This window comes from Grampus griseus, assembly GCF_964374135.1.
Source record: "Grampus griseus genome assembly, chromosome: 12".
Taxonomy (NCBI): Eukaryota; Metazoa; Chordata; class Mammalia; order Artiodactyla; family Delphinidae; genus Grampus; species Grampus griseus.
The window spans coordinates 69,221,542-69,240,752 of record NC_139006.1 but is presented as its reverse complement, the minus strand read 5'-3'; positions in this window follow the sequence as shown (position 1 = coordinate 69,240,752).

Below are 19,211 nucleotides of genomic sequence, written 5' to 3'. Positions count from 1 at the left end.
TCTGAGCAGGTAATGTTCTGCTCAAACTCTCGAATAAAGCTAGAACACCAAAGTTCCTCATTTCAGTTCCAAAACTACAGTATCACCTAGGTAATCATTGTTTCCTAAACTTTCCTGATCACAAAAATCAGCTAGGTACCAGTTTAAAATACCGTTTCCTAGACGCACCATCTAGCAACTTCAATTTAATAGATTGGGGTGGGGCCTGAGGATCAGAAATTTAGACAAATGTTACAGGTAACCAGGCATACTTGAGACACAAACTTTTAAAAATAAAATAAAGCATTTGTTGCTCTTACTGGATGCTATTAGAGTACTGGAAAGAATAGGAACTTTGTTATAAGTCAAATTGCAGTTTTCCTCATTTATGAATTTTCTAATCTCTCCTTCAATGTCTGCTTTTAAAAAAATAATAATATCTCTCAAATTTATTGTATTAAATATGAAGGATCTAGGCTTTTGCTACACAAACTGTGGTCTGGGGACCAGAAGCTAGTAGTCACTGAGAATTTGTTGAAAATGCAGAATCTCAGGCCCTGCCCCAGACCTGCTGAATCTGAATATGTTTGCTAAGAAGATGCTCTGGGTGATTCGTACACACATTAAAGTTGGCCAAGCGCTGACCTCGTCACCAAGTAAGGGTTCAGGAAATGCTAGATTCTTTCCTTCTCATTATATTCGTTGTACCAATAATTCAACTCAGCTGGGGTTCAGTGATTGTCACCACCATTGCTTACTGTTGGTTTAAGCCCAACAGGTACACTTTCAGCTCCTACACAGTGGAAAGGCATTCAAAAATAAACAAGTGCATGGGCTGGACATCAGACTACTGCAAAAGGTAACTGAGGATTTCAGTTTCAGGCCTCTACTCTCACACACTGCTGCACACGAAGCCTACAGCACATTTTCCAGTCTTTTCTAGGGATTATTTCAGAGCTTCTCAGGTATGCTTCACTGATAGTTTCTTACACAGCTTTCACCACTATTTAGCAATTGTTGGTAGCAGGAGAAGTCAACTGGTCACTGTTTGAATAAAAATTGAGGGAAGGTTTCATAAAAAGGATTGGGGGTTTCCTTTTTTTTCCCCTTTTACTTCCAGAGTTTATCCTTGAACTATGCAGAGTCAGAAGAGGAGAATTAGGTACAGCTTGTCTTACTGCATCAAAGACATTTTCAGTAATTGCCTGCAGTTAAGGTGTAGAGCACGTGTTAGTACATGACAAATGAAAATGAGGACTATATTTTAAACTTTGGGGGTGCACTCAGGGAACAATGGAAAAGGCTGGCTGCTACAATGAATATTCTAGATGAAATACTTTTATTAAAACAGAAAAAAATTTAGTTTAATGGTTAAAAATAAATGAATAGGATAATTCTCAGATTTATAAATATTCTGGCCACACACACAAAAAAGGCTTTTTCAATGCCTCATGTGTCTTAAAAAGTGTGCTCTCTGGGCTTCCCTGGTGGCGCAGTGGTTGAGAGTCCGCCTGCCGATGCAGGGGACACGGGTTCGTGCCCCGGTCTGGGAAGATCCCACATGCCACGAAGCGGCTGGGCCCGTGAGCCATGGCCACTGAGCCTGTGCGTCCGGAGCCTGTGCTCTGCAACGGGAGAGGCCACAACAGTGAGAGGCCCGCGTACCGCAAAAAAAAAAAAAAAAAGTGTGCTCTCCAACAGAACGTATTGGTATCTGGTATTTGTAAGTGTTCTGTCACTGATGTGTTCATTATAAAAATATTTTTTGTACATTCTTGCAGAAAGTAGTAAGGTGGGTTCTCACCTATTACTACTAAATTCTTGGGGAAAGATCTGTATACTGAAAGACTGGAACACCCCATTGGGTATGCCTGGAATACCACCTGGTAGGTCTTTGAATTCACTGCCAATCCTTTGCACTATTGTGGAGGGCAAGCCTATCTCTTCTTGCCCATTTCAATGAGACAGATTCAGCAGTGGAAATGAGACATGCCTTGAAACTAAGAAAGTAAAGAAGGGAGAACCATCTCTCACTGAACCCATTGGATCATCAAAGAATTCGGTCTTTAAGAAAAGGACCTACATTCACAAAAGAAACCATTCTTCATGTTATGGGTTGAATTGTTTTGCCCCCAAATTCATATGTTGAAGTCCAAATCCCCAGTACCTCAGATGTGGCCTTATTTAGAGAGTAGGTCTTTACAGAAGTGATCAAGTCAAAATGAGGCCACTAGAGTGGACCTTCGCCCAATATGACTGGTGTCCTTATAAGAAGAGGGAATTTGGGCACAGACACTTGTAGAAAAATACTAGGTGAAGAGGCATAGGAGAAAACAGGCAACCACAAGTCAAGGAGAAAGGCCTAGAACAGATCATTCCCTCACAGAAGGAACTAACCCTGCTGACACTTTGATATTGGGCTTCCAACTTTAAGAACTGTGAGACATTACATTTCTGTTGTGTAAGCCACCCAGTTTGTGATGCTTTGTTACAGCAACCCTGGCAAACTAATATACTTCATGAGTCATTGGGAAGAGAAAAGAGCAGTGGATTTGTGTCTATCAGGATTAGGGCAACTAAATTGTCTATTATGCGTTTATAGTATCGAAAAACAAAGTCTACCAATCTGATGATTTTTTTTCCAATGCTAACCTTGGTTTTCTTTTAGCTTAATAGTAACAACTGTGTATCCATTACAGTTATATTGCCACAGTTCAGGAATGCTTTCACTTTTATTACTCCATTGTCATTACCAAGTACTTTCTCCTTCATTAGCTCAGTTGATCTTCAGGGAAACCTTGAGCAAGACAGGAGTTTAGCATATCCCTCTCAAGAATGGGGCTATGTACCAGGACATAAACACCGCTAATACCTTCTGTCTATAACCTTTGCCTATCTCCCATATCCTTATGGAACTGGGTGGAGTTTTATTCCACCCACAGTAACAATTGGGTCAGAGAGCAACAGAAAGCAGAAAGTTTTCTGGTTCGATTTACACCCATACATTTTTTTTCTGAACTATTTGGGAGTAGGGTCCATACGTCATTCCCTTTACCCCTTAGTTTTTCAGTGTGCATTTCCTAAATCCTATCACATTTTGGCATATGATTTTGCAGTCACAAACATTTTTTTATTGCAGTCTAACCAAGTTTACATCCTTTCCTAGTCTTGGTTCATTCCAGCATGATACATACTGTGATTTTCGTGTGCCATTGTTTTTCAAATATTTTTAGTCTATGTGTTCTCCTACTTTACATAGCTAAGCTGTGAGAATTTCCCAGTTCTTTGTGTTTCCTCATGACTTTGTTCCCCTACCGCCTGTACCTTATCTCTACATTTCTGGTAAGGAGTGGCCATACTGAATCATAACGTTGCTCCACATTGCAGCCTCAAACTTACCCACCCAGAGCTCAGCTGTTATCTTTCAATCCCTCGTAATTACTCCATATTCATATCACAGTAAAGCACTGGTCATTTTGTTACTTTTATTTCTGTTACTTACTTTGAGTTTAGTGTGGTTTAAGTAGCTCAAGGGCATATCACCAGGAGAAGAAATTCATGCACACAATTGATTCCAAACAGTCATGCTTTCTCTTGCATCATTTGGTGACCTACACAGGCGTTTGCTGGAGTCAAAAGACCAGAGTTCTTGTTCCAGTTCTGCCATTTATCAGATAGGTAATCTTTGCCAATCACCTAATTTCCCACAATCTTCGTTACCACAGTTAAAATGTTACCCACCTTCTCTATCTGTTCTGCAAAGACCAGCCTTATCGAATTTAATGATTCTTTTGAGGATGAAATGATATGTACGTGAAAGGGCTATATGAGAAATGCCAGGGTATTTAAAAACAGTATATATTCAAATATTCTGAATTGGAAAGGATGATAGAGACTAAAATGACTGGGTCATTTTACAGACGAGGAAATGAACGATCAGAAAGATTAAATAACTTGTTCACAGTCATTGAGCTGTTTGGCAGAGCCAGGCTTCTTAATTCCTAAACCAGTGGTTTTTAATCTCAGCAAACTATCTTCCTAGACAGAGTCTACCTCTCAGGTTGCTCAAGCTTACGCTTTGAGGTTGTAAAGAACACCATCCCAAGTGCTAAAAAATTGTAAAGTGCTAATTGTGCAGAGTATTAAAAAAAAACTCAAGTTTAGAAAGAGGGAGACAATTTAAAGAAAATGCACAAGGATTATAGGTGACAGAATTTTTTTTTAACATCTTTATTGGGGTATAATTGCTTTACAATGGTGTGTTAGTTTCTGCTTTATAACAAAGTGAATCAGTTATACATATACATAGGTTCCCATATCTCTTCCCTCTTGCGTCTCCCTCCCTCCCACCCTCCCTACCCCACCCCTCCAGGCGGTCACAAAGAACAGAGCCATATCCCTGTGCCATGCGGCTGCTTCCCACTAGCTATCTACCTTACGTTTGTTAGTGTATATATGTCCATGCCTCTCTCTCGCCCCGTCACAGCTCACCCTTTCCCCTCCCCATATCCTCAAGTCCGTTCTCCAGTAGGTCTGTGTCTTTATTCCTGTCTTACCCCTAGGTTCTTCATGACATTTTTTTTCTTAAATTCCATATATATGTGTTAGCATACGGTATTTGTCTTTCTCTTTCTGACTTACTTCACTCTGTATGACAGACTCTAGGTCTATCCACCTCATTACAAATAGCTCAATTTCGTTTCTTTTTATGGCTGAGTAATATTCCATTGTATATATGTGCCACATCTTCTTTATCCAGTCATCCGATGATGGGCACTTAGGTTGTTTCCATCTCTGGGCTATTGTAAATAGAGCTGCAATGAACATTTTGGTACATGACTCCTTTTGAATTTTGGTAGGTGACAGAATTTTATCTGACATTATTTGAAGTATCTGTTAAGAAATCATTCTTGCTCACTGAGGTTCAGGCTTTGTAAAAGCATCAACATATAGGATCTATGTAAAGCTTGAACAGATTAGCCCTCAGTTCAAGGTCAATAAATGTCCAATATGAGCTGTCAATAATCCCCATTTGTCAACTGATTTTATTACAAGCATGCAAACACAGTATAACAGGTTAACAGTGGCACATTCTGCCTAAAGCTCAATTCAATATTGTTCTAAAAATTGAGACACACTCATTGAAGAGGCTACTAGCATACTTTTTAGACAAAACAGGCAACAGATTCGTTTGTTGATAGTGCTGAGTGTTGGAAGAATATACTCCTGGACATTGGGTTGAATCTATTCTGTGTCTGTTCAAACAGAATCCCACTGATAGAATTTTTAATAAGGTATAAAGGGAGACAAAGTTTGAAGCTCATGAATCTAGAAAGATTTTTGAACTGTTTTCATAGCAAAAGTCTTCACTGTGTACCCTATTTAAATCAAACTTTTTATTCCAGTGAAATATATGAAGAGTTATTCCTAGGTTTCAAGAGAAAAGGCTGCAGTCTGCAAAGTTCAGAGCAATTATCTTAGGATGTTAGAGCTGAAAAAGGCCTCCAAAGTTTCTGTCAGGGCTCGGGCTTCTAAAATCTCACACATCAGAGTTATTCTACCGTTCTCAGCAAAGGTTTGAATGCTAAGACCCAAGATTTTACACATATTTTTACAGAGAGCACATTTATAATAAGATTGAAAATTACTGAGTTCTCAAATAGCCTCATCCAGATTGTGCCTCTGACTTACCAATCGTGGAAGTTGAAACCTGAGAAGGATAACGTCAGTTGTAGGTTGTTATTGATCTGTTTTTTGAGATCTAGAGGGAAATTTCAATAAATAATAGAATTTGAAAGCCCATGATTTTCAACCAGGTCATTTAAGTCTTCTTTTTTTAACTTAATAACTCCCTCCCCTCCCCCAATATAAAAGCAATATGGCAATCCTTTATCAATTATGGAGGTTAAATTCCTAAAGAGTACTGTGGTTGGCAAAACCACTGTGGTTATGATCCTAAACACAAAAATATACAGTGTGAGGAGAAAAATGCACATCATAAAAATGTGATACGTGTTTTTAACTCAGTAAATAAAAGCAGAAGGCATCTGCTTTAGAAAGAAACCAGATTTGTTGGCATTAAATATTTCCTCCAGTAAGTCACCCTTTTCCTGAGTTGCCTTTATCCATTATTCAGGAAAAATTGCTGAGGTAGATATACAAGTTAACAGCATGTTATCAGATTATAACTATTTAATGTTTTCGAATCACCCCTCTCTACGTTAAAATTTACTGTTGTTTTCTTTTCTTATGCTTTCCTTTGTTTTTTGCAAGTCTCAGCAAATGCTTGGGTAACACCCAGACTTTTTACAAGGTATCTCAATATTCAAGTATTAGGGGAGAGAGGAGGGAGTCTGATTTTGAAGGCATGTCAGAGAGGGTGGGGCAAAAAACAGAGCTGGCCATGAACCTCTGAACTGGGCCATACTTCCACGAAGGGAACAGAATGGAACCACACATTCACATAAGCCAATGCAAGGTCTTTTTTTGAATCTCAAAGGCCATAGCTCAAATCCCCTCCAGATTCTGCTAACTCAAACACAGCCCCAAGGAGATAGAAGACATTTTGATTCAAAATTTTATTAGCAGTAAAACTAGGTTTGAAGTAAAAAGCCTTTTTCTGAGGCCCCTCCCCTACCTCCCACATTGCCCTACCCACCATGAATTGAAGATAAACAACCAAATATGAACAGCCGCGCTGATTTTTCCACCCAGGAACAGGGTAAGAAGCTGGTTCTCAGAGAACAGAGGCCTGTCAGGGCCTGCAGGAGGCTAAACACACCTGCCAACTTACTGATTAGAACCTGGAAGCACAGTGAACCCACAATGCCTCAGGGGAGGCGGTCCAGGAAGGATTCTAAAGGCTGAGCCTACCTGGCTTTAGGATTGTCAGGCTCTCCCCACTAATTAAATAAATAACTGTTCTTGCCTTGGGGAAGACAAAAGAGAGGATGAAGAGAGTAAAAGAGAGAAGGAAAGTAAATACACCGCCTCTGGGAGAGCAGAGCAGAAGTCCTCTTCATTATTAAAATGTTAAGAGCAAATCTTTAACAAACCACCCCCATATACACATCTGCAATAGTGTGAAAAATAGATCACTGCTATTATTTTGGATGGGACTCCATCTTTTTTATCTGTATTTTGTTTTAGCAGGTAGTACAGATTTCAAAGTCTAAGTATGCACACAACTCAGCTCAGAGACAGCTATTCAAGATTTAGAGTAAGGAGATATGTCACCGTCTATAGAGTCCAAAGAATCTACCCTGAGCATGGGAGAGAGCAACGAGAGCTTAATTGTTTTTCAATTTGCCTCTCTCGTTTTAAATAGAAAATTCTAAGTCTAAGGGTAAATATGAGTTATTTAAAAAGTATCCCCTAGATTTCTACTGGCAATATCTCATTTACTAATTGATAGTTAGAGAAAATTTTCCGTTTAAGTTGACATTCTCTCCCTAGAAGGATAACCATAGGAACAAAAACACACACACAAAAAAACTTTCTTCCACTCTACATTGATTGCAAGGAGGCTTTCAACAGCCCCTGCACTAATTCTAGTGCTCATGTCTCCAATACTAATATCTACCACAAGGTATGTGAAATAAAGAGGGCACCAAATTGTAACAAGCAGCACATGCCCTGGCAGGAAAGATCTAACTATAGAGATAGGGGACATCCAACATACTAGGTGATCAGATTGAGCAGTCCAGAACAGATTCTTATTCTACAGAGAGGAAAGTATAAGTCCCCTCAAGTTTGGTAGAGATCAAAGTGGTTAGCTTATCATTTTCTGAGCCAAAATGTTCAACCTGAGGAAATGGATTATTTGAATGCCAAATCTTTCCCAGACACACTAAAAAACGCATTGGACAACCCAGGAAGAAAATGGGCAAAAGATCTGAATACCTCACACAAAAAGATCCTTAACATCATTAGTCATTGGGGAAATGTAACTTAAGACCACTACACACCCATTAGAAAGACTAATCTTCTAAAAACAGTACCAAGTGTGGATGAGGCTGTAGAGCGACTAGAACCCTCATACATTTTTCATGGGAATGCAAAATGGTGCAGTGACTTTGGAAAGCAATGTAGCAGTTTCTTAAAAAGTTAAACATAACACCTACCATATGCCAATTCCATTCCTAGCTATATACCCTAGAAAAATTAAAACGTATGCCCACATAAAGACTTGTACGTGAAAGTTCATATCAGGTTTATTTGTAATAGTCCAAAATTGGAAACAACCCAAATGTCCATCAATATTGAATGCATATCAGAATGGCCATCATCATAAAATCTACCAACAATAAATGCTGGCGAGGGTGTGGAGAAAAGGGAACCCTCTTGCATTGTTGGTGGGAATGTAAATTGATACAGCCATTATGGAGAACAGTATGGAGGTTCCTTAAAAAACTAAAAATTGAACTACCAGACGACAGAGCAATCCAACTACTGGGCATATACCCTGAGAAAACCATAATTTAAAAAGGGTCATGTACCACAATGTTCACTGCAGCTCTATTTACAATAGCCAGGACATGGAAGCAACCTAGGTGTCCATCGACAGATGAATGGATAAAGAAGATGTGGCACATATATACAATGGAATATTACTCATCCATAAAAAGAAATGAAATTGAGTTATTTATAGTGAAGGATTGATCTAGAGTCTGTTAAGAGTGTTAAGAGTGAAGTAAGTCAGAAAAAGAAAAACAAATACTGTATGCTAACACATATATATGGAATCTAGAAAAAAAAATGGTTCTGAAGAACCTAGGGGCAGGACAGGAATAAAGACGCAGACATAGAGAATGGACTTGAGGACACAGGGAGGGGGAAGGGTAAGCTGGGACGAAGTGAGAGAGTGGCATGGACATATATACACTACCAAATGTAAAATAGATATCTAGTGGGAAGCAGCCGCATAGCACAGGGAGATCAGCTTGGTGCTTTGTGACCACCTAGAGGGGTGGGATAGGGACGGTGGGAGGGAGATGCAAGAGGGAGGAGATATATGTATACGTATAGCTGATTCACTTTGTTATAAAGCAGAAACTAACACACCATTGTAAAGCAATTATACTCCAATAAAGGTGTTTAAAATATATATATATATCTCCTAAAAAATAAAAAATAAAATAAAAATTAAAAAAAGAAAAAAGTATTGATGGATAAACAAATGTGGTATAACCGTACACTCAGCAATCAAGAGGAATGGACAGTTGATGTTCACCACAAGGATGCATGTGAAAATGAGTCAGCTGAGTGAAAGAAGCCAGGCAAAAGAAGAAGACATAGTGGATGATACCATTTAATTTCAGAAAATGTTAATTAATCTGTGATAACGGAAAGCAGAGTACTGGTTCTCTGGGGGAGGGGGTGGAGGCAGGGAAGGATTACAAAGAGGCAACGGAAACTTTTGAAGCTGATGGAAGGGTTCATTATGTTGACTGTGGTGTGCATATGTTAAGATGGATCAAATTGTACTCTCCAGATGTGTGTGGTTTGGTACGTTTCAACTGTACCTGAATAAGATTCAGGGGGAAATCCCCTGAGAAACCTAACACTTTAGGACATTTAGATTTAGCCCTTTCCTGACCCCAGTCCAGGAGAGGAAGTTTTTGTCCCATAGGAGGCACAGACCAAGGGATACACTGTGTTTGGAAAATTGTATTATGGATTTTAGGCAGCCTACAGTTAACTAAAACTTCAGCTGACAGTTGAAAGAACTGACCTTGTCTGGTAAAATGCGACTAGTCAGATCTTAGTGGTAGGAGACTCACTTATTCAGATTTAAGGCTTACTCAGCGACAAAAGAAAGGCTATTGTATATCTCTGCAGCAGAGAATGAACGGGGTCTTGATCAGGTTCAACAAACCTTAGCTAGAGGAGGTGATGTCAGTAGTCCTGTAATCAGACTGGGTGGATATACAAATGATCAAATTATATAAAAGCTCCATTTGTCCTATTCAAGAAAGAATTGAATTAAATTATTAACTTGATTAAGCTCCTGAATTTCCTAGATTCATTTGCTAGCTGAAGACCCAGTCTTCCCAATACTATCTTGTTCAAACTCTTCTGTGGCTTTCAAATCTTTTTAAAGCAATAGACTCCTTAATCAAGCAAAACCTCACTCAGAACACCCACCTCAATCACTGCCCCTGCTGTAGATAAAAGCAGAAACTTATGACCATAAGTCATGTTTATTTTATAAGGTTACATTTTAAAATCCTTATCAACGAGTATAATGTAACTAGAGAATAAAACACAGGCTTGGATGATCGTTGCTGATCTATCTACCTCAGCATCCGTTTCCATATCTTGTTGGGATTGCCGAGTTTTCAGAAATTCCAGATTCATACAGATAAGGAATTTCAAGTGGTATTTTGTTATCAGCGCTCCTGGAAAACTCTTCGATTAAACTGTTCCAGAAGCTTAAGAGGATGTTAATAAAGGTTTGCCCCTGAGTGGAATTCCCAATAATACCTAACAACTGATTTCATTCCTTACCAAAAAAAAAAAGGCAGGCAAAAAGCACAAAAGATTTACAATTAGTGTTAAAATCGCTTAACAGGAAGGATCACAACCCCAGGGGCTGTGCCTTTACTCTCATTGCACAACTTCACGGTAAGCACACATAAAGCAGATGTACCCGAGCCTCGCCTGATATTTCACAATGGTGCACACAGGCTGTAACGGTGTCTTTACTTGTACAGTTTTATGTGTTCAGACAGGCAAAAACTTAAATTAAGATTGAGAAAAGAAAAGGCTGAGTCAGAACCGAGTGACAAACTCAGTGGCCAGTAAAGCAGTGCAAGAGGCTCAAGCATCTGACTTGGATGGCAAAGGTGAAGAGGTTTTGCAAGGTGTAATTAATGTGCCTGATTAGTTTACACTGAGCTGATCAAAAGGGAGATTATCCTTGTAGCCTGACTTAACCAGGTGAACCCTTTCAAAGAGGGTCCTGAGATCAGAAGCAGAAGCCAGAGACCCTTTTGTGGGTCCTGAAGAAATAGGCCACTGTGAGTACTATGGCTACTACAAGGAATGAATACTGCCAACAAGCACGTGGGCTTGAAAGAAGACTGGGCTTTGGATTGAGACCCTGGCCCCAGTCAACGCCTGGAATATTATCAAAATCAGAGGACCTGGAAAACCATGCCCAGACTCCTGATCCGTGGAAACTGTGTGATAATAAATATGTGTTGTTTTAAAAGGCGAAATTTGTGGTAATTTGTTATCCTGCAATAGAAAAATGAATACAGATGCTTTATTCCCAGGCAAATAAATCCTGTGAGCACTTCAGGGCTGTCATTCAGTGTTAAAAATTCTTTAAGCTCAGAGATATAGCTGAGAGTGATTTCAGATTAGCTCAGAAAATTCAGCTCAGCTAAAGAGAAAACGCTATAAAGAATCACGCAAAATTATATTGTAAGAACCTGAGAAAGATAGTAAGCAACAGGCTAGGCTTTATGCAAACATAAGTTAAGGCAACAACTTGAAATGGCCTCCAAGGTGTTAAAAGTTGATTTATAAGATATTCTAGTATGTTTTACCATGATTAAAACTTTTTTAGCCTATATACTAAAATACGTACAAATTACAAAAGTAAAAAATGTAACCTTACAGTGGAGGAGCTTGCTAGACACCACCATCAGGTGATCAAAGTTAACATGACCAGTAATGGGCCAAATAGAAATCCTGTGTCTGCTGATAGGATGTAATGAGAACACAGCATCGCTTCTGTGGTGTTCCTGCCAAAGTTGCACATTACCTGCATTTAGTCACAAGGAAACAACAGACAAACCCAAACTGAAGGATGTTCTACAAAATAACCAACCTGTAATCTCCAAAAGCTTCAAGGTCATGAAACTCAACGAAAGACTGAAGAATTGTTCCACAATTGAAGGAGACTAAAAAGACGTGAAAACCAAATGCCCTGTTATGATTCTGGACAAGATTCTTTTGCTATAAAGAATATTGTTAGGACAACTGGCGGAACTTGAATGGGGTCTGAGGATCATGATATATATAAATGTTAATTTCAATTGATTGGTTTTACTGCTATTGTTTTGGAGGAGAATGTCCTTGTTTGTAAGAATTACACATTAAAGTATTTGGGGTTATAAGACATCATGTTTGCAATTTAGTTTCAAATGGTCAGGAAAAAGATGTTCTTTAAAATTTTTTGTAAGTTTGAGATTGTTTTAAAATAAAAGGTACACAGGGCTTCCCTGGTGGCGCAGTGGTTGAGAGTCCGCCTGCCGATGCAGGGGACACGGGTTCGTGGCCCGGTCCGGGAAGATCCCACATGCTGCGGAGTGGCTGGGCCCGTGAGCCATGGCCGCTGAGCCTGCACGTCTGGAGCCTGTGCTCCGCAACGGGAGAGGCCACAACAGTGAAAGGCCCGCGGACCGCAAAAAAAAAAAAAAAAAGGTACACAAAAAACTACATACTTGGACATTTAAGAAATGATGCATCTGGGCAACCCCTAAAGTACTTCTCAGGGAGCACTGTTTTTAAAAGGCTTTGGTTTATTTTTTCCAAATATAACACCATGTTAAATAAAACTACCTCTCATCTATATGGCAACCATATACTTCTCTATTTATTTTAAAAACTGCATAATTTATCATTTTTCTCTTTTGTGGTTTCACTAATTGTTTAATTTTTTTCCCTTTGTGATTAGGTCATGATTCGTATAATCATAGACTTTGAAAAATTTGCAGGAGATGTTTGCTAAAATAAGTACAAATTTCTCTTCTCATATTTTCAAGCATCCACTAATTCTCCATTTCTCTCCAAAATGTAATTTAGTTTGGGATTTTTTTTCCTTATGCATCCTCCAGTGCTATTTATTTTTTAGAATCAGTTAATTACAGTATTCTATAAGTTGTAGGGGCTAATAGCAAATCCACCATGGATGTTCCAATGTTATTTTAGTGTAAACAATAAAAGGTATACAACTGGAAAACCATTTCTTTCTAACTTAAGTTTAGATACTAAAAGAAATCAATTTATAACCCTAACTTCTTTTTATTGTTAACTAAGTAGTTGTGGCACACGGGCTCAGTAGTTGTGGCTCGCGGGCTCTAGAGCGCAGGCTCAGAAGTTGTGGCGCACGGGCTTAGTTGCTCCGTGGCATATGGGATCTTCCCAGACCAGGGCTCGAACCTGTGTCCCCTGCATTGGTAGGTGGATTCTTAACCACTGCGCCACCAGGGAAGTCCCTCCAAGAGCTTTCTAATATAATTTTCTGCATAGGCATCAGCATAGATAAATGGTCCTCTTTTTTTTTTTCTAGAAATTTGCCTCATATAACCTTTGTCCTTTTCGCCCAAATATTGCTCCCTGGGCCTACTGCACATCTCTGAGGAGCTCTTTTCCCCATCACCCTGGGCATTCCTTTGCCTCTCTCCGGTGTTACTGGAATCGCCCTTTCCTGGATCCCCCCATCTTCCTCAATCTTGTTTCACCCCCATGTTTTGGTAAAGAACATCTTTTAGCAGCCTCCTGGGAAAGACCCCTTAGAAGGTTCACTTTTGAGACCTACCTTGCAGTTCTGAAACTGATTGTTGATGGAGTGTAAAATTCTAGTTTAAAAATAACATTTTTAAAAAAATTTAAGGCATTGTTTCTTTGCCTTGTAGCTTTAAGTGTTGTTGAGAAGTTCAGTGGTATTCTTACTGCCAGCTCTTTGTATGTGAATTCTCCAGAGTTCAATGGTGTTGTTATTGCCAGTGCTTCGTATGTGAATTTTTTTCTCTCTGGAAGTTCAGGATCTCTCCTTTAACTATGATGTTCTGAAATCTCATGATGCTATATCTAGGGGAGAATTTGTCTTTTTCTTCATTATGCTGGGGTCTCAGTGGGCCTATCAATCTGGAGGAATTTAAGGAATATCAATATTCCTTAAATTTTTTTTTGATAATTTACTCCTCTTTGCTTTTTCTATTCTTTATTTCTGATACTTTTATTGGTCAGATATTGGAATTCCTAGGTTTTTTTCAATTTTTTTTCTGGGGGATTTTCTTAATTTTCTAATACTATTGATTTTTAAATTTTGCTATCTTAGTTACATTTCTAAGAGCTCTTTCTTATTCTCTGATTGTTTCTTTTTAATATCAACTTGTTCATCCTGAAACATCTTCTGAATATGTTAATCTCTGAGTATATTAATTAGAATTTTTTAAAGTTTATTCCGTTCTTCTCATTGCTCTGTTTCTTCCAAAATTATTTTTTTCTACTGTTTTTTGTTTGTTTTGTTTTTTGCGGTACACGGGCCTCACTGTTGTGGCCTCTCCCGTTGCGGAGCACAGCCTCCGGATGCGCAGGCTCAGCGGCCATGGCTCACGGGCCCAGCCGCTCTGCGGCATGTGGGATCTTCCCGGACCGGGGCACGAACCCGTGTCCCCTGCATCGGCAGGCGGACTCTCAACCACTGTGCCACCAGGGAAGCCCCCTCTCTGGCATTTTGATGCCTGTCCAGCCCATTTGTTCTTGATTGTTCTTGGCCAGGTTATAAAGACTAAAATTAAAAACCAGGCCCCTGGGGGTGGAGGGAGAGCCCCTATATAGTCTAGTCCTAACCAGGCAGGTTAGTCTATTAAATTTTGGGGTTCTGTGTTAAGCCCATTCAACTGTCACACTATGCTCTGTCCTCTAGCCAAGCTTTTCTCAGTGAGAAAGGAGTTATTTTGGACATCATCTTTCTTGTTCCTTTTCTTATTTCTTTATTAGATTCACTACTCAAGAGTGATAGAGAGGTTCCAGGCTTTGGGCCTTTCAAGGCCTCACCAGAAGCCAATGAGTGTGATTCCCTTTTCACCTGGAAAACTGTTATCCGGTATCTATAGTGGGATGATCTTAGCATTGCTGCCTAAGCCATGTCGGCATCAGAGGACAGGGGTCAGCTCCTGTGGCTAAATCTGGTGAGTAGGTGACATTGCCAAGGGAGAGCATGTAGAATGAGAAGACAAGTCACCTAAAGAAGGACCTCAAAGAATACCGTTATCTAAGGAACTATTCAAGAAAGAAGCTATACCACAGGCAAGTGGAAAGTGATAGAATGAAAACAGAGGAGTATGATGTCTCATAAGTCAAGGAAGGACAGAATTTCAAGAAGTAGGAGGTCACCAGAGACGAATATCAATTTCTCAGAAATCTCTTTGCTTAGGAAGAAAGGATATGACTAGGAGACTGCAAATTAGGGCCCTTTTCCTTAACCTTGAGAAATACACATATTTCTTTTACAAGGAAAAAATTCTTGAGGACCCTCCCCTCCCTGTGTTGAGTTAAATTATTGTTCTGATGTTACTTAAATATGTAAAAATATGAAACTTGTTTTAACCTCATTATGCTTATTGTTCTTATATAATTAAAAATGAACAAATTTATAAGTTAAATATAAGTAAAATTATCAAATTAACTCAGTTTACTATTGTGGATGATTCCCAAACCCTCCAAAGTCCGTTCCCCCTCCCTGAAGCCAAATTACTGACTTCATGTGAACATGGCACTTCTTGCCACTAGTCAGATAGTTTGGGTTTTGGCCTATGAACACCACTGTATTCGTCAAGTAACAAGCTTTCCCACCGCTTTTCTCTCATTGAAAGAGAGCAAAACTTTTTATTCGTTGTGCCCTGAAGTTATTTGGCTTTCATACGGCACAACCTCATCATTCACATATTAAGTTGGCAATTGTCCCTCCCTTTGTCATTAGTCAATGTCATTCAAAACAGCACTGTTACCAACTAGATGAATCTTGGGCAGTGAAATAAGGTGGCGTGACTCAGACACCAGGTGTTTATTCTTACGTTAGGGATTTTTTTTTTAAACAAAAGATTCTCTTGAAATGGAATTTTCAGCTGTACAAACACTGACTAGGCTCTCCCTCCCCATACTTATTACTCTACTCAGGGCTCAGATGACAGTTGCAATGAAATGATCAAGTTCAAAGACAACTTGAACTCCAGATACTCTCTGGAGCTGGACCTGTCATTGTGTGAAGCAAGGGGATAAAAATTAGAGCCGAAGTAGTGGGGATCTCTTGGAATGCTTTTCCTTCTATCAGAGTATGAAAGGGAGGCCTTTCTTGGTTTGCTACTGTTAGGGGCAAAGCCTACCATCCATTCTCCTTTGCTTTCTCTCTTCCCTTCTCGCTGACTCTCTCCCTTACCCTTTGCAATCTCTTACCCAGTGATCTTAAGCTTGGGAGCTGCCCAATTTCCAGCAAGATACACACACTTCATTGAAGGTAGGAACCGTATCTCAGTAAAGAATGCTTTCTACTTCAGTTATCCAAAAACCCAAAAGTGGTTTAATCCAAACATGGTTTAGTTTCTCAAATAACACAAAGGTCTGGTGATAAAGCGTTTGCAAGATTTGGTTCAGCTGCTCAATAAGGCCATTCAGGCTTCATCCTCTGGCTTCACTGTTCTTAGGATGTCTGCTGTCTATCTTTCTGTTCTTTGCTTCACAGTTGCAAGTGGCTGTCAAGGCTTCAGAAATCATGTCCATGTTTAAGGCAGGGACAAAGGGACGAGGGTAGTGCCAATCATGTTTTTGTTTTGCTTTAATAGAGAAGTAAAGACTTTCTCAGAACCACTGCCAGTTCTTCCCTGTTCTCATTTAAACTACACTGGGATAGTTAGCACTTAGATTTTTTTAGTCTTTATAATAGAAGCAGGCAAGGGAGATTGGTAGTGGGTGTTGCATTAGATCAACCAATGTGTCTGCCACAGATGGTGACAGACAGCTGCTGGATCACTGCTGTTCCCACCTTCCATCTCAGAGGACAGACTTCCAGGCTGTGTAGAATAAGTGACATTAATAATAGATGCTTGGAGATAAGCAATATGAGGACTCAAGATTGTCTGTACAATTGTGATTAACTTGTTGGGGAGTCGAGGTAGTTGAAAGGTTGGGATATAAAATCTGAAAGTATTTCAGAATGGAATCAAAAGGCCAAACCATGGGCTTGCTCTTAGTTTTTATAAGCTATGCTAAGAAGTACCACAGATTAGGGGTAAGGCAGAAATTAGCAACTCAAAAACAAACAAAAAACACTCTGAGAATTTTGTAAAAGATTCCAAAATAAACAAAAAGACATTGAAATATATGTGTGCATATAATCTCAGACTATTAGGAGGAGTCAAGTTATTCGAAGTCAAAGAGGAGAAACAAATGTAGATAAATATACCAATTCAGGAATGGTTGTTTAGAAGTAGACTCTTATCTTGTGATTCTTTTATGATATCTATTCCTCAAAATTTTTGAGGAACCGATGAATAGTTACTTTCAATTCATGTAGGAGCGACTACCCTAAAAAAATCTTATAACTGTTTTATAATTAAACATGTTTGTAAAATAAATTTAAGCCTCATTTTTAATTAAGTCAAATTTATTGTTAAATAACTCTTGGGACATGGAAACCTATTCATATTTTCTAAGATAAGAACAGCTGTTAATCCTCTGATTTCACATAATCCATGTGATTATATATTTCCATTAAGAATAAAATATGCTACCCATTATTTTGAGAGTGCACAATTTTTACAAAATGCATTAATTTGATTTATTCATCAAGTATCTAATAACCTCTCCCATGTTCCAGGCAAGCCCAGTCATAGGTACTGGGGATGCAATGGTGAACATGAAGAATGGCCTTCTAGGCTGGTAGGGGAAGAAAGACAAATAACAAATTACAATAAAGTACAAGAAATGGATGGGGGAAATACTTAAGGACAGTGTGGCATCCAGCACACAACCCAGGGGGGTGCAGGAGAGGAGGGTTAGGGGAGGTCAGAAAAGGCTCCTTGGGGGAAGTGATGTCTAAGGTGAGACCTAAGGGATAAATAGGAATTAGCCAAAGACAGGTGCTGGGGTGGGAGTGGGGGTAGAAGCAAAGGAGCTTTTTCCACTCTGAAGTAGGAACAAGTTCAAGGGTGAGACAACCAGAGACAACGGGGCAGTTTGAAAGCAGCTAAGCAGACAAAGCTCTAAACTTGGGAGTCAGGAGGATTGGGGTCTATCCCTAGCTCTGTTACATCTGAGACATACGTGAGACATTGGGAAAGCCACTTAACAGCACAAAATCTCCTGGCAAGATGCGTTTTCTGATTGATTCAGTTACTACTCCTCTACGTCTCGTGAACAGCAGCCATTGTCAGCCCTTATTTCTCTGGATCACGTGTCCTAGCATTCTGGTGGTTTTTTGTTTTTTGTTTTTGTCTGCCTCAGGTTTATTTGTACAAATAGCACAGGAGGACACCAGCCCCATGCAGCCCAGGGGTCACACTGGTCCTTCTGTCCTCATATTGGCGGAATTCATCAAGACATTCCGTCCTCACAAAGGCCTCTACTCTGAAGCCTTTGTGAGGGCCTGGGCATCTTTGGGAGCCTAAGCCTGAGCTGGAGCCGGAGCTGGAGCCACAGCTGCAGTTGGCTTGGCCTTGGTTTGAGCCTTGGCCTGGGACTTTGGCCGGCAGTGGGCACAAGCACGTTTCCCGAGGTTGGGGTGAGCAATGTAGGCAAGTCCCCTGAGGTTTGCAGCTGCCACCCTTTAGGAACTTGGGCTTGAGCATTCTGGTGTTTTGTAGCCAGAATTAAGTTAAAAAACCCCACTGTTTGGCATGTTAAGTGGTATCTTAGGACTCTGAAACCTAAATGTGGTTTTCTTTCTACTCCTAGTACTGTGTTTTCTATTTTTTAGGATGTTAAATCAAATAAGCATCTCTCCACCCCTTAATCCTAAACACTTAATACCAGCCACTTACCTATGGCTAATGTAACAACCAGCAGAAAATTTAAAAAAAGACCAGACACTATCTTCTGAAATAATTTCCCTTGGTACAAAACTTACCTTTCCTTGTTTTCTCTGGCCTTTCAGGTAATTAACTCTTCTCTTTTTAGTTTGAACTATGCAGTGTAAGATTCCTCTGGAGTCATTCCAAGCGGCAGGTAAAAAAAACAAAAAAAAAAAAACAAAAAAAACTTTATTTATACTGCATATACTTGAAAGTGTCATTTGGTTTCCTGACATGCCATGCCAGCAGCATTTTGTTTTATTTGGGAATTAGGTGAACGGTAGTTGGGCCAACTCAGTGAATCATAAAACCTGCTAAGTAGAGCTGGAAAATGGTTTTTGGCTATGCCCTCACTCTTATTTAATGTCTTGATGAATTCTGACCATACTGCTTGGACTCTGTTAAGAGAGGGAAAGTTATACCCCT